Raw genomic sequence first — 12,710 nt, 5'->3', positions numbered from 1 at the left:
ATTTGCACATGCAAGGATTGCCAGAGCACTTCCACAAACATAGTAAACAAAAAAGAAAATTAAAATTTTGCACCAACTAAAATTGAATTTACAAATCACAATAAGTACCAATCCTTGGCAACGGCACCAAAACCTTGTTGGTTGTTTTCTAATGCTATTGGTGTCAATGTGCAAGTGTACACAACAAGTAATATAATGATAAGTCTTCAATATCGTTTCCACAGGGATTGTTGTATTGAGAATTGCTACAATAATTTTATCACTGCAATTTTTATTTTAAATTTGAACTAAAAAAATTATTAAACGAATGATCTAATTAAAATAAAAAGGCAATAAGAAAAATGTAGTAAAGTAAATATCATGGCTAATATAAAAATGTAACCAAGGGGAATAGAGTAGTTGAGTGATTAAATACATTTAATGATTTTGACTATTTTTCTAATATTTGGTTCAGTTGCTACAACACTGGGCAGAATCGTTATGTATTCTCAGCTATCGCACGTTATATGTTTTATATGTAAATGTAACTTAACAGTGACCAATTGTTAGGCTAACATTAGATATAGCATTACACGTTTTATATTCTAATTACCTTACAAGGTGAATCCCTATACCTAGTTCATCACTAGTTTTAGATTAAGCATGACCCTTTTCGAATCAAAATAAACTCAACTCAAGAAACCCAATTTGAGACCAACTATTGCTCTGATATGTTCTACTAAGACAGGCCTTTTCGAGGCTCTTCCTTAGATAGTACCACTAAATAGGTGGTCAGCCGAAATAGTGAATTGAAATAAGTATTATCAAAACAACATACTATAGCAAACATGCGGCAACACAAAATGTCAGTCAATTAACCATCAAGATTGTTTATCACTCAACCACAAATAAATTTAGTTCATAATTTGCGACAAAATAGAAAGCAAAATAATTTCAGCTATCAAAAAATTCATTATAACAGGATAAAACAAAAAAACAAGAAATAAGATTTGAGATCCACTTAATGTTCTTCTTGAATCTTTTGGTTCAATCACCATCTTCTTCACCTTTGGTTTCTCTCATTTTGTTTCTCTTCCTTTTTATTTTCTTTAATGACGGCCTCTCCTCCTTTTTTCTTTGCGTGTATGCTCCTTTTATACATTCGAATTAGGGTAAACGGAAGTCTAGGGTGCTCCTCTTCCAAATTAGGAAACCTCATATTGCAATCTTCTATGTATCTAATGCGAAATATGCTCTGTCGTTACTCCAGGATTGCTACAGCATCATTACTACAACATTGACTTCAACATTTGCATTGTTCCATACTTGCTTCAATTGTTCTCTAATCATATTCTTTCCCTATCTTCACAAGCCTGATATAGCCGCAATCCTTCCTTGGAATTTGAAATTTTGGTTCCCTACAATCATGTTTATGATCTAAGTACACAATTTATTCTAAATCAAACAAAACTTATTAAAAGTAAGCTAAAAAGGATGTTTATGCAAAACATTACTAAAATGCACTAAAAACATGTCATTTGCACTCTAAGTAATCATGATTTAAGTTTAAAAGTGTCATGATAACTTTCATTTCATAGAGTTATCAGTAAGGATGGCTAAAAAGGCTCAAACAGATCAAAGATGACCTTTTTGTCATTTATAGAGCTTTAAATAGTCTCTCATATGTACTAGTTCAATGGACTTTTAGAAATAGCAATACGCAATTTTTTTTATTTTGTTGACTCAAAAGAAAAAGATAGAGATAATGTATAAAATAGTAAATTGCTAAAATATGAACAAGAGTTGCTCTACAAGAAAAATAATGGACTTAAAATCTCATTTGGAACTTATTATGACATGTAAATTCTTTCAAGTAACTCAATCAATTTCACTCATCAAATTTCTTATCACACTTGTCAGCAACATCAATATGCAAAGTGGTAAAAATGGTGTAACTTAATTCAAGACTAAAGATAATACAAATACTAAAATTTAGAACTTGTCATGTCATCTAATCTCAAAATATCACACAAAATGCCTTAATTTTTATTTTTTATTTTTTACTTTTTTTTAAAATTTTTTTAACTAAGTTCTAAGATTGGAACGATGTGTTTCTAAAGTATTTAAACTCCATATTCGGCCATCTAAATGTATGACAAGACAACTACCAGTATTCCATAATTGTTAACTATTCCTTCCACAAACCAGAACGAGATATTGTCCTCAATGCCTTGAAGGAATGAAGTAGAGTTTAGAAACATCACATGAACACTGCAATAGAAAATATTTACAAACAGAGACTTAAATCTAATTTTTGGTTTTTACTACTACAGCTACCATTATCAGCCAACCAATCCAACAAAAGAGTCTTGGGATCTAGCTCTAGTCTATAAGCTTCTAAAAAATCAAGTAACTCATTAGTAGTAAGAGAACAAATAAAGAGCATTTTCACTGTAAATGAAATGAAATAATTATTAATTACATGTTTAATAAATGCTATCAAGCCATCATAAAATTTATTAACATTTAACAAACTGATGGGCTTCTAATGAACGTTCAAATATTTTCAAGAAGCAAATGTAATTAGTGCCTCTAGAGTTGCAAGATCTTCTGACAACAAACTGAAAGCGTGAGCATGTTTTGGCGTTTTAATTATTCTTTCCTACATACTGAGACGATTAACTTCTCTCTAGTCGGTGGTTGATAACTCTATGAAATAAGAGTTATCATGACACTTTTAGACTTGAATCAGTAATACTTAAACAGTAAATAACATGTTATTGCATTTTAATTATATTTTACATGAACATCCATTTTAGTTTATTTTAATAAATTTTGTTCGATTTAGAATAATTTGTGTGTACTTAGATCGTATGCATAATTGTAAGTGACTAGAAGCTCAAATTTCAAAGAAGGAATGCTGCTGCAATAGGCTTGCAAAAATAAGGGAAGAACTTGGTTACAGAAAAATTGAAAAAAGTCTGGAACAGTGCAGATGTTGTAGCAGTGTTGCTAAAGCAATCTGGAGTTTCCAAATCTGGAAGATACATGCCCTAGACTTCTGGTTGCCCTAATTTTCTGTTATAAAAGGAGTACACAAGTAAAGAAAAAGAGAGATTCGTCAACCAAGGAGAAAAACTGAAAAGAAACAACAAGAAAACATGATTCAAGAGAGAGATTGAAGGATGTCACAGAGGAAAAATCGCATAGATCAATTAGAAAATGAGTCATTCTTCTTATTTTCTTGTTTTCTATTTCATTTTAGGTATGTATTTGATGTTGAAACTCTTTTATTTATTTTTCTTTCATAAATCATGAACTAAATTTGATTGTAGTTAAGTGATAAATGATCTTAATGGATGTTTGACAGATATACGTGTGTTGCTCTATGTTTGATATAGCATTTTGTGTATTTATTTTAATTCTCTATTTCATCAAACCACTCATTTAGGGATACTAGCTAAGAAAGAGCCTGAAAAATGTATGACTTAGTGGATCTTGTTAAGGTAATACTTAGTTTTAGATTGGTTTTCCCAAGTTGAGTAATTAATTTGAATAGGGTCATGCTTGATATAAAATTAGTGATGAACTAGAAATAGGGATTCACCTTGTACGATAAATAGAACTTAGATCGTTTAATGTTATATTTAATGTTAGTGTAACAATTGGTCACTGTCAGGTTGCATTAAATATAAGATATCCAACAGGCGACAGCTAAGGATGCATGAGGGATTTTGCCTAGTACTGTAGTAGATGTTGTAGCAACGGTACTGTAATTGAATAAGGAAAATTATCATTTATATACCCTTAGTTTACTCCGTTATTAAAAATACTACAATACTTTGAGGTTGCATCTATCGTTCATTCTAAGTTGACAAAATGTATATGTCGTCCATTAAATCGTTACTTGCCATTTAAATATGATGACGTTAGAGGGCTAATCTGGTCTTTTCATATGATACATGTGATAATTTAAGGGCATACAAATGATAATAAGAGAATTTAAGGGTATATAATGATAATTTAAGGGCATACAAGTGATAAAAGAGACTTTTTCGGCAACAAATTTTATGAGTTACAAGGTATGATCAAGAAGAACTCGAAACAAAGTACCAAAAATTTCGCAGAAATAAATAAAACGAATATAATGAAACACCCATTGTGTGGACAAAGCTTGAAGAGAAGAAATGCGATGCTGCAAATCCCGAACGAACTGAACAACCAGAGGGTTGGTAGAATAGGGCATCAAAGACCTCTTTGGCCGTCACAATAGCCTTGACATGCTCCAAATTAATCACAACGGCGCGCTCACGCCTCAGAATCGAAGATGGGTAAGACAGCAAAGGATCCAGCACTCTGAGGTCACGTGCCGGCAACCCAGTACGTCGCATGATCAAGTGCTTTCCCACCTCCTCAACCGGTGGCTGCCCGAATTCCAAAACCACCAACCATGTCCTAGACCTCATTCCCTTCCTGGGCCGCAGCGTGGCCGTGGGACTACCCCCTCCTCCTGCTCCGCCGTCTTCTCTGTCCATCGTTGCTGCCTTTGAATTTGAAGACACCACTGATTGACTGTTATTAACCCTCTTTGTTTGTCGTTGGGTTTCTTTGTTTATGTATTGTCCCCCCAAATTCGGAGGATAGAGGCGTTGGTGTGGGTAACATAATTTTAGAAACTTTTTAAAACATGGGCCTGAATTGGGCCGTGATTCAATAATCGAGTCGCATCAAATTTGCCCTTGTACTGTATAGATGGCATTTTAAATTTTCATATAAAGCTTCAATCACTCATTCTATTTATTGAGACGATACAAAAAGTTGTTAAATGTTATTATTCTAAATTCTACTATATAAATATTACTTATATCATTTGGAGGTTTGTGCTTTCTTCGTCCTTTAAAATTAAGATATTTTCATTTTTAAGAAAGTCGGGCCAACAAAATTTGAGCTCAAGTGGTTTCTTCTAAAAAGGGAGTGAGCTCTATTCTAAATATATGGATGGATTATGGACTACTGAGAAATCAACTTCTACAAACACATAGATTTGAATTCATATATAGACTTTTTATTTTTATGTAGACACACTTTTAAACCATGAGTTTTATAGGGTTAGTTTTTAACTTTCTTAAACCGTACAACTTTATAGTTTATTAAAAAAAAATTTCTTAAACCGCACGGTTTAAGAGTATGTTTGCAATAAAAATACATTATGGTGCCTGCACCTAAGAATAGTTAGATGTTTGTGATCAAAAGTCGATTATCATACAGTTTGGAATATGAGCCTAAATTGGCTAGATCTACATCTAAATATTTAAAAGAAAATTAACCTCCACCGAAGGATTAAATTCTTGACCTCTAGAATATGAGTAGAGTAAACCGCACGTGCCTACTACTCAACTAAATGTGGTTTGCCATTTTAAATAATTTTTAAATAGGGTGAATCTACTCTATATAGCTAAATCTACGTTATACATAAAATGATTTCAACAATTTTCCTTTTTAATGGAATAAATATATATCTCTTGATACTTATTTGGTATGCTTTACTAATAGTCATTAGTGCTTATTTAATCTCATAAGTTCTTATTAAAATTTTTGTGATTTTTTTTTGGAGTTTTTGAAGATTGGATAAGCTATTTTGCCTCTACTAAAGCTCAAATTTTGAGCTTTTAAAAGTAGAAGTTAAAAACTCTTTTAAATTTTAAAGCATTTGAAATATTCTTTACTTATTTGACAATCTTTTTTTCTTTCTATAACATAACTTTAACTTATCTATTAAAATAATTTTATAATTTTTAATAAAAGCTCTCATTAATAACTAAATAACTAATTTATTTTAAGTAAAAGCTCTACTAATACAAACTCTATTTAAATAAACTCTATTTGAAAAGTTATATCAAACAGAGCCTTCTAATATCTCCAAATTAATTGTTTTATAATAGGAAGAATATTTGATTCTACTTCGATAATATATATCAATTAAGTAATTTCTTAAAAATCACTCACATAATATAACATGAGTTTGCATTGATGTAGTTCGTTTAAAGATCTGCATAAAATATATTCTGAACAACAAAAGGTTAGAACTAATACCAAATAAAAAAATATATATACATATACTTTCATAACATTCATAAAGATGATATAGTATTAATCAATCGAGATTAGTTCACAATTTTTTTTTATTACATAAGACTATTGCTCAAGAGTACAACTCATATTACATGAGATTACATCAATTCTTATGAAACCCGCTTAGATTTTTACATTTTCTAATATTCGAGGGACGTCTACTCCACTCACATTTTGAAAGGGAGAAAACTACCTTCACTCAAATTAAAGAAGAAAATTAAACCCCCACAATCCATATATATATATATATATATCTGATCGAAGTGTGGATGTGATTTAGCAGAATTCAAAATTTTAAACTTTAAATTGCAATTAATAAATAAGAATTTATTTAGTACGTGGCGTTGTTTTCAGATCGATGCAGAACTTAATCTACCTTTGTGACCAGATCTAACTTAGAACAGATCAATATCACACACGTTCTGTTTTCCAGCCGATATACTAAAAATAATTTAATGTTCTTTAAACAAGCCTAGCAACAATATCTAAAGGCTCATAGACAATACTAGATCTGGATCCCAGAAATAGTATTCTGATTGAATGGAGGGAGAAGAGAAGATACAACTAAGGGCAGAGATCCGGTCTCTTTGCCTTAGAGGAACGTAGCAGTTTTTATAAATTTAAAATTGCAGAAATTTAAACATACATTTGAAACTTTAAATAGATTAAATGAGAGATGCTTACATAGATTGCTTGGATCCGAGAGCTTTACAATGGAAAATGTTTACAGATTTTGTAGAAAGGGAAAATTACAAGACAGGAATAATTTTCCTTGATGTCTTGATCCTGATTTCCCAGAGAGAGAGAGAGAGAGAGAGAATGTAAATTTTGTAAACAAAACTCTGCCCCTAAATGTTACATAGCTTTGAATTTAAAACAACTGAAGCTTGAACTGTGGCGAGTCTGTAGCTTCAACTGTAGCGAAACTGTAGCTTTATTCGTCCACTGTAGCGAAACTGTAGCTTTATCAGAAAAAGCCAACAAGGGAGGTGTCGTGGAAGACAACATGATTGAGGGCATCTTTTGCTTTATTTACTTTTGCTGTATCTTCACATGCGTGGCTGGTAAGATGAGACTTTAGTGGAGACAGCAACATGGAAAAGGGGCCTTGAAAAGGCAAAAACTGGGTGAAGAGACATGTGCGCTCTCACTTGTGTCCAGGGGACCACCAAAAAAAAAATAATATAAATGCAGAAAATAATTACAACAAAGTAATTGTTACAAAGGGAAATACAATCGTTAATTACATGAGTAATAATTACAAGGAAATAAGGGAAATAAGACAATTTTTACTCTTTTTTTTAAAACAAAGCTTTAATGCTTTAATGGAGAGAATATTCCGAAGCAGTCATTTTCGTTTTCATCTCCGAGGGAAATGAACGGTTCAGCTTCTCCTGAGGAGCTTGATGAAGAGCTTGCAACGGATGGCTCAGATCTTGTGGCAAGAAGTTGCTGCATCACTTTGAAATATTCATCCTCGGTTTTGGCACTGGCCAATAGGGATTGGGCTTTGGCCCTCTGGGCGAGAAAAGTGCTTTGGGTTTTGACTAGGTCTTTACTTGGGGTAAGGAGGCCTCTTGTGGAAAGCCAGGATTGGATCGTGGCTTCAGACAATTTTGACTGTTCGTCAAATTTAGACCACCATTTGACTTTGAAGTTTTTTTGTAAAACTAGTTGGGTGTCTATGGTGTGGTATTGGAAATTCCACATCCAAACCCAGGGAAGGAAAAAGTTTGTACAAAAACAGATAAAATGAGGAAACCTCTTCTCAGACTCGGAAGGAACATAATGGGCTTTAAATAAATTTAAACATTTGATGGCATTTTGGGTTAGAATTTCTAGGCTTGGCCCAAAATAGTTCCACCAAATTTGGAACTAATTTGGAAGGCTTTGAACAGTTATTTTTTAATTGAAGAAAAATAACCAAGAGTGAGATTTTTTGGGATTTTGGATAAAAAAAGGTTTTAAACCAGGCTTGCTGGTAATCCCAGTAGGAAAAAGATAAGCAGTGGTTTAAACGTCTTTGAAAATTGGCAGGAAAGGTTTTTGGTTTGTGGAGTTGGTCACCCCACTGATTTGGACTTAAGACTTTAAGAATGGTAGCCGTAGAATAGGCTAGCTCAGAATGAGCTTCACTAAGAAAGAAATGTTTAAATTTTACTGACTCAGTGAACTCAAGTATGCTTTGGTAGAAAGACTGGGGTTTGAATAAATCCCATGGTTTGAAAAACCAGCCTTTCGGGAAAATCTTTGAAATTGCTTGAAATGGATCAGAATGATAAAACCGATCCTCCATTGATAAAATATTTTGTTGATAAGCTTTACTAAACCAATCCGATGATTTTTGTGAAAGCTTTGATTGAGAAATAATAATTTGCGAAGAAGAGCTTTCACATGAAACAATTTCTTTAGAGGAAGAAGGTTTTGAAATTGCTTTAGAAATAGGTTTTTCTTTCTCAGGAACTTGAGAAAGGGCTTAAGTTTGAGAAATATTTTGTAAGGCGAGCATAAACTCTGGAGACTTTGTAATAAAATTCACCCATTCCTTTACCTGATCTTCGGAGGTAATGGCTTTATATTGAGCTTCATGTTCTTCAACCATTTCAATCCAAGATTTGATGGGTATGGCAGAAGAAAGTAATTTTTCTTTAGAGGGGGTTGATAGGGGTTCTTTGGAGGTTGCTTGTGACTCAGTGTCTTTAAGAACAGCTTTACCTTTGTCTTTTTTCTTGGGCGGCATTATCTGTTTTGAAGAAATTCCCTGGTTAGAAAGTCAGGGATAGAATTCGTATCTCCTTTAATAAATTCAATGTCAAAATCAAAAACGCTTAAAATGGCTTGCCATCGTGCAAAAATCTGTTTTGATGCAATATTTTGAACATCTTTTTCTAAAATATGTTTTGCAGCTTTGCAATCAATTCTGAGCAAAAAATTTTGATTTAACAGATCACTTTGGAATTTGGAAATGCATAAGACAATAGAAAGAATTTCTTTTTTAATAGTAGAGTAATTTCTTTGACATTTATTCTAATGAGCAGAAACATATTGTACTATTTGTTCTTTATCATTTTCTTTTTGCTTTAATATCCCTCCATAACCTAAATCAGATGCATCAGTTTCAACAATTTTAGGTAATGTAGGATTTGCAAGAAATAAACACGGAATGTTTTTAACAGAATTCTTTATCAATTTAACAGCTTTAGTGTGTTCATCTGTCCATGCAACATGGCTCTTTTTCAATCTATCATGCAATGGTTTGGACATCCTGTTGATGTTGGGACAAAAATCAAGAACATAATTTAAACTACCTAAGAATCTTTGTAGTTGGTTTTATCTAAAATTTTATCAGGAAATTTATCAGCAAATAAAAGAGATCTTTCAATAGGCGTAATGGTCCCCTTAGAAATGTAATGACCTAGGAACCTGATCTTTGTTTGAAACAAAGAAACTTTAGAACTAGAAATTGTCAGGCCAGCCTTTCTAGTGGCAAGGTAGAAAGTCTTTAAATGTTTGAAATGTTGATCAATTGTTTGGGAAAAAATCAACACATCATCAATATAAACAATACAGAATTTAGAGAAGGGATTATAGATATCATTCATAATTCTCTGAAATTCTGAAGGAGCATTCTTTAGTCCGAATGGCATTACGGTCCATTCATACTGTCCGAAAGGAACAATAAAAACAGTTTTATAACGGTTTTTAGGATGAATTTGAATTTGCCAAAACCCAGATTTCATATTAAATTTTGAAAAAATGAATGCAGAATGAAGTTTTTGGTGCAAATCCTTCTTATTAGGTATGGGATACCTAATCCATTTTAATGCTTTATTTAAGGGTTTATAATTTATTACAAGTCTAGGTGTTCCTCTTTCTATTTCAGAGTTTTTGTTGACATAGAAAGCAGCACAAGACCATGGAGACCTAGACTTTACAATGAGTCCTTTTGATTCTAAGTCTTTTATTTCTTCTTTACAATGTTGTTCCAATTCCATATTCATTTGGATTGGACGGGCTTTGGTAGGTATTTGTTTTTCATCAAAAGAGTTTTCATATGGTAAATCTACTAAATGTTGCTTTCTGTTCCAAAAAGCAGAGGGTAAATCTGCACATATCTCTTTTTCAATGAGTTTTTTAAAATCAAAGATTTTTCTTTTTACAAATTCATTTTGTAATTGGTTTCGATTCTTTGTAAACTCAAATCCTTCTGTAAACAGATCAAGTCATTTTGTTTTGACTTGAGGAGTACATTTATTTGGTTCTGATAAACAGAACAAGCTTTAACAATATTCAAATTTCTTGTTTTAGGTTTCTCAATAAAGGAGAAAATAAGTTTTTTGATTTTTGCTTTAAAGGATATACTATCATAGTTGACAGTATAGGGAGTAATGAGATTGATAAAGGGAGTTCCTAATATAACAGTATGCTGGATATCATTTGTTAAAAGAAAGGAAGTCCTAAATTCAAAACCATTATTATGCACTGAGGCGTCAACTTTAGATTTTACTTTCAATTTTGAATTATTGGCGGCTGAAAGTCTTTCATTAGTCTTTTCATGAAATCTTTTAGGGACAATATCTTCTTTAATGCAATTTAGATCCGCACCAGTATCAAAAAGAGTAATGGTGTCAATCTCAAAGTCTTTAGAAAGAATTAATGTAATTTTTATTAGGTATTTTCTCGTGCTGATTTGTTTTAGAACAAACAGAAAATCATTTGGTATGGATTCAATGTTTTCCACGTTTTGTTCATTTTCATTATCAGTTTCAATATCTTTATCAGAATTATCATCTAATTATTTTTGTAGGAGGAGTTGAATGGTTTCAGAATCATTCTTTTGTTTTTCTTTTAACTCTTTTATCTCAAGTTTAATTTCTTTTATTTCCTTTTGAAGGTATTGGATGTTAGGAATTGTTTTCTTTTTTTTTCTTTTTATCCAAGATTTCAGTTAGGTCATATGTATTCTATTTTATCATTGGGGCTTTAGAAGTTTCTGCTTTATTGAGTTCTAAGGTTTTTAAAAGTTTATCAAGGTATTCTTTTTGAAGATTTGGATCAGAAATATGTTTAACCAATTCAAGAAATGTCTCTTGTTCTTTAGTCAAGACATTAATCTTCTTTAAATAAGATTCTGTATTAGAATCACTATCACTGGATACAGATGTATCTGAGTCAATTAACTCATCAACCTGTAGAGGTTCACTATCTCCCGTCATGGAAGACTCAGAGGGTTTCTTCATCAAGGCCAAGCTCATAGAGCTTTCTATTCATTCTACAAAATTTTACAGTATGACCCTTCTTTCCGCACTTGTAACATGTGGCTTCTTTGTAGTTAAAAAGGGTTTTACGTTTGGCTCTAAAATCCTTCTTTTTAGAGAAGTTAGGCTTCTTATAAGGCCTTGAGGGTTTCTTATAAGGGGATTCTCTAAAATCATGGAAAGGTTTCGTATGGCTTTTGGACTTGTAATGTTTCTTGTAAGGTTTTGAAGAACACTTACCATTATAATCTTTAGAGGTGGAAGTTTTAAAGGGGTCATAATTGAATTGCTTACAGAAACTACCTAATTCTTGCTTAGATTTCCTAAGCTCCCATTTAAGTCGTTTATGTAATTTCAAATCTTGACATATCTTTAATCATTCCTTATTAACAAAACTAACTAATTCACCATAGGTGCGTTCGTCATAAAGAATACAGTTGTCATACAAGGCTTTAATAGAACTCCTTACCTTTTCTCCTAGTAGGGTAAGTAAACCTGCAAGGAATTTGTCCTTCCAAGTTATATGATTTGCATCATCCCTAAGGAAAAGTCTGGTAAAGAATGTGGTTTTGTAGATTTGGAATTCACTAAGCTTCCTACACCTCAGGTTGTGTAGTAACTCAGCGTTTTTATCCCTTAGGTGCGAAGGGTCTCCTATGAAATGAAGAGATATAGTCAGGATCAGGGTAGCAACAGCATCCTGAATTGGACTATTGAACTCATCGAGGATGGGGGCTCCATTCTCATCTATTTGAATAGAATCAAGGATATCTAATTGTTGCTGTTTGGTGAGAAGATGATCCCACCAACCTTTAAGTTGACCCGTAAAACCAGCTATGAGAATTTCTATAATGGCTTTGTCAGACGTTCCCGACTGGGTTTTATAAGCATTGGCTGCCATGGTCATCTGTTGCAACAATCCTAGAATATTGTATTCAGACATACCATCAATATTTCATTCATAGACAGAGGATGTATTAAATCGAGATTGGTTTAATGCAGCAGGTCTGTTATCTATGGCCAGGTCAGGTGGAGACTTGACAGTAGGTAGGGCTAATTCCCAATGGATTTTGTTGGCTTTAAAAACATGTTCTTCTTTAAATGCTTCTATATCAGAAGAGGCTATAGAAACATTGTCTTGTTCTAGTACACCAATCTTGCTAGATTGGGCACTATCTGGGGCTATTTGGATCTTACTAGAAGAGGAAGAAGAAGCTTCTATTCTATCTAGTTGTTCTTTAATGGCTTTAGCAAAATCTGATTTTGACTCTTGTACAAGCTTTTGACTAGTTTTCGAAACCTGAAAATGTTTGAAAATAGGCTCCTTAAGCTTTTTGTCAG

The sequence above is a fragment of the Citrus sinensis genome, chromosome 7 (assembly GCF_022201045.2).
Source record: "Citrus sinensis cultivar Valencia sweet orange chromosome 7, DVS_A1.0, whole genome shotgun sequence".
In the NCBI taxonomy this organism is placed as follows: domain Eukaryota; kingdom Viridiplantae; phylum Streptophyta; class Magnoliopsida; order Sapindales; family Rutaceae; genus Citrus; species Citrus sinensis.
The sequence above is the reverse complement of the archived record's forward strand: the minus strand, read 5'-3'. Positions refer to the sequence as shown.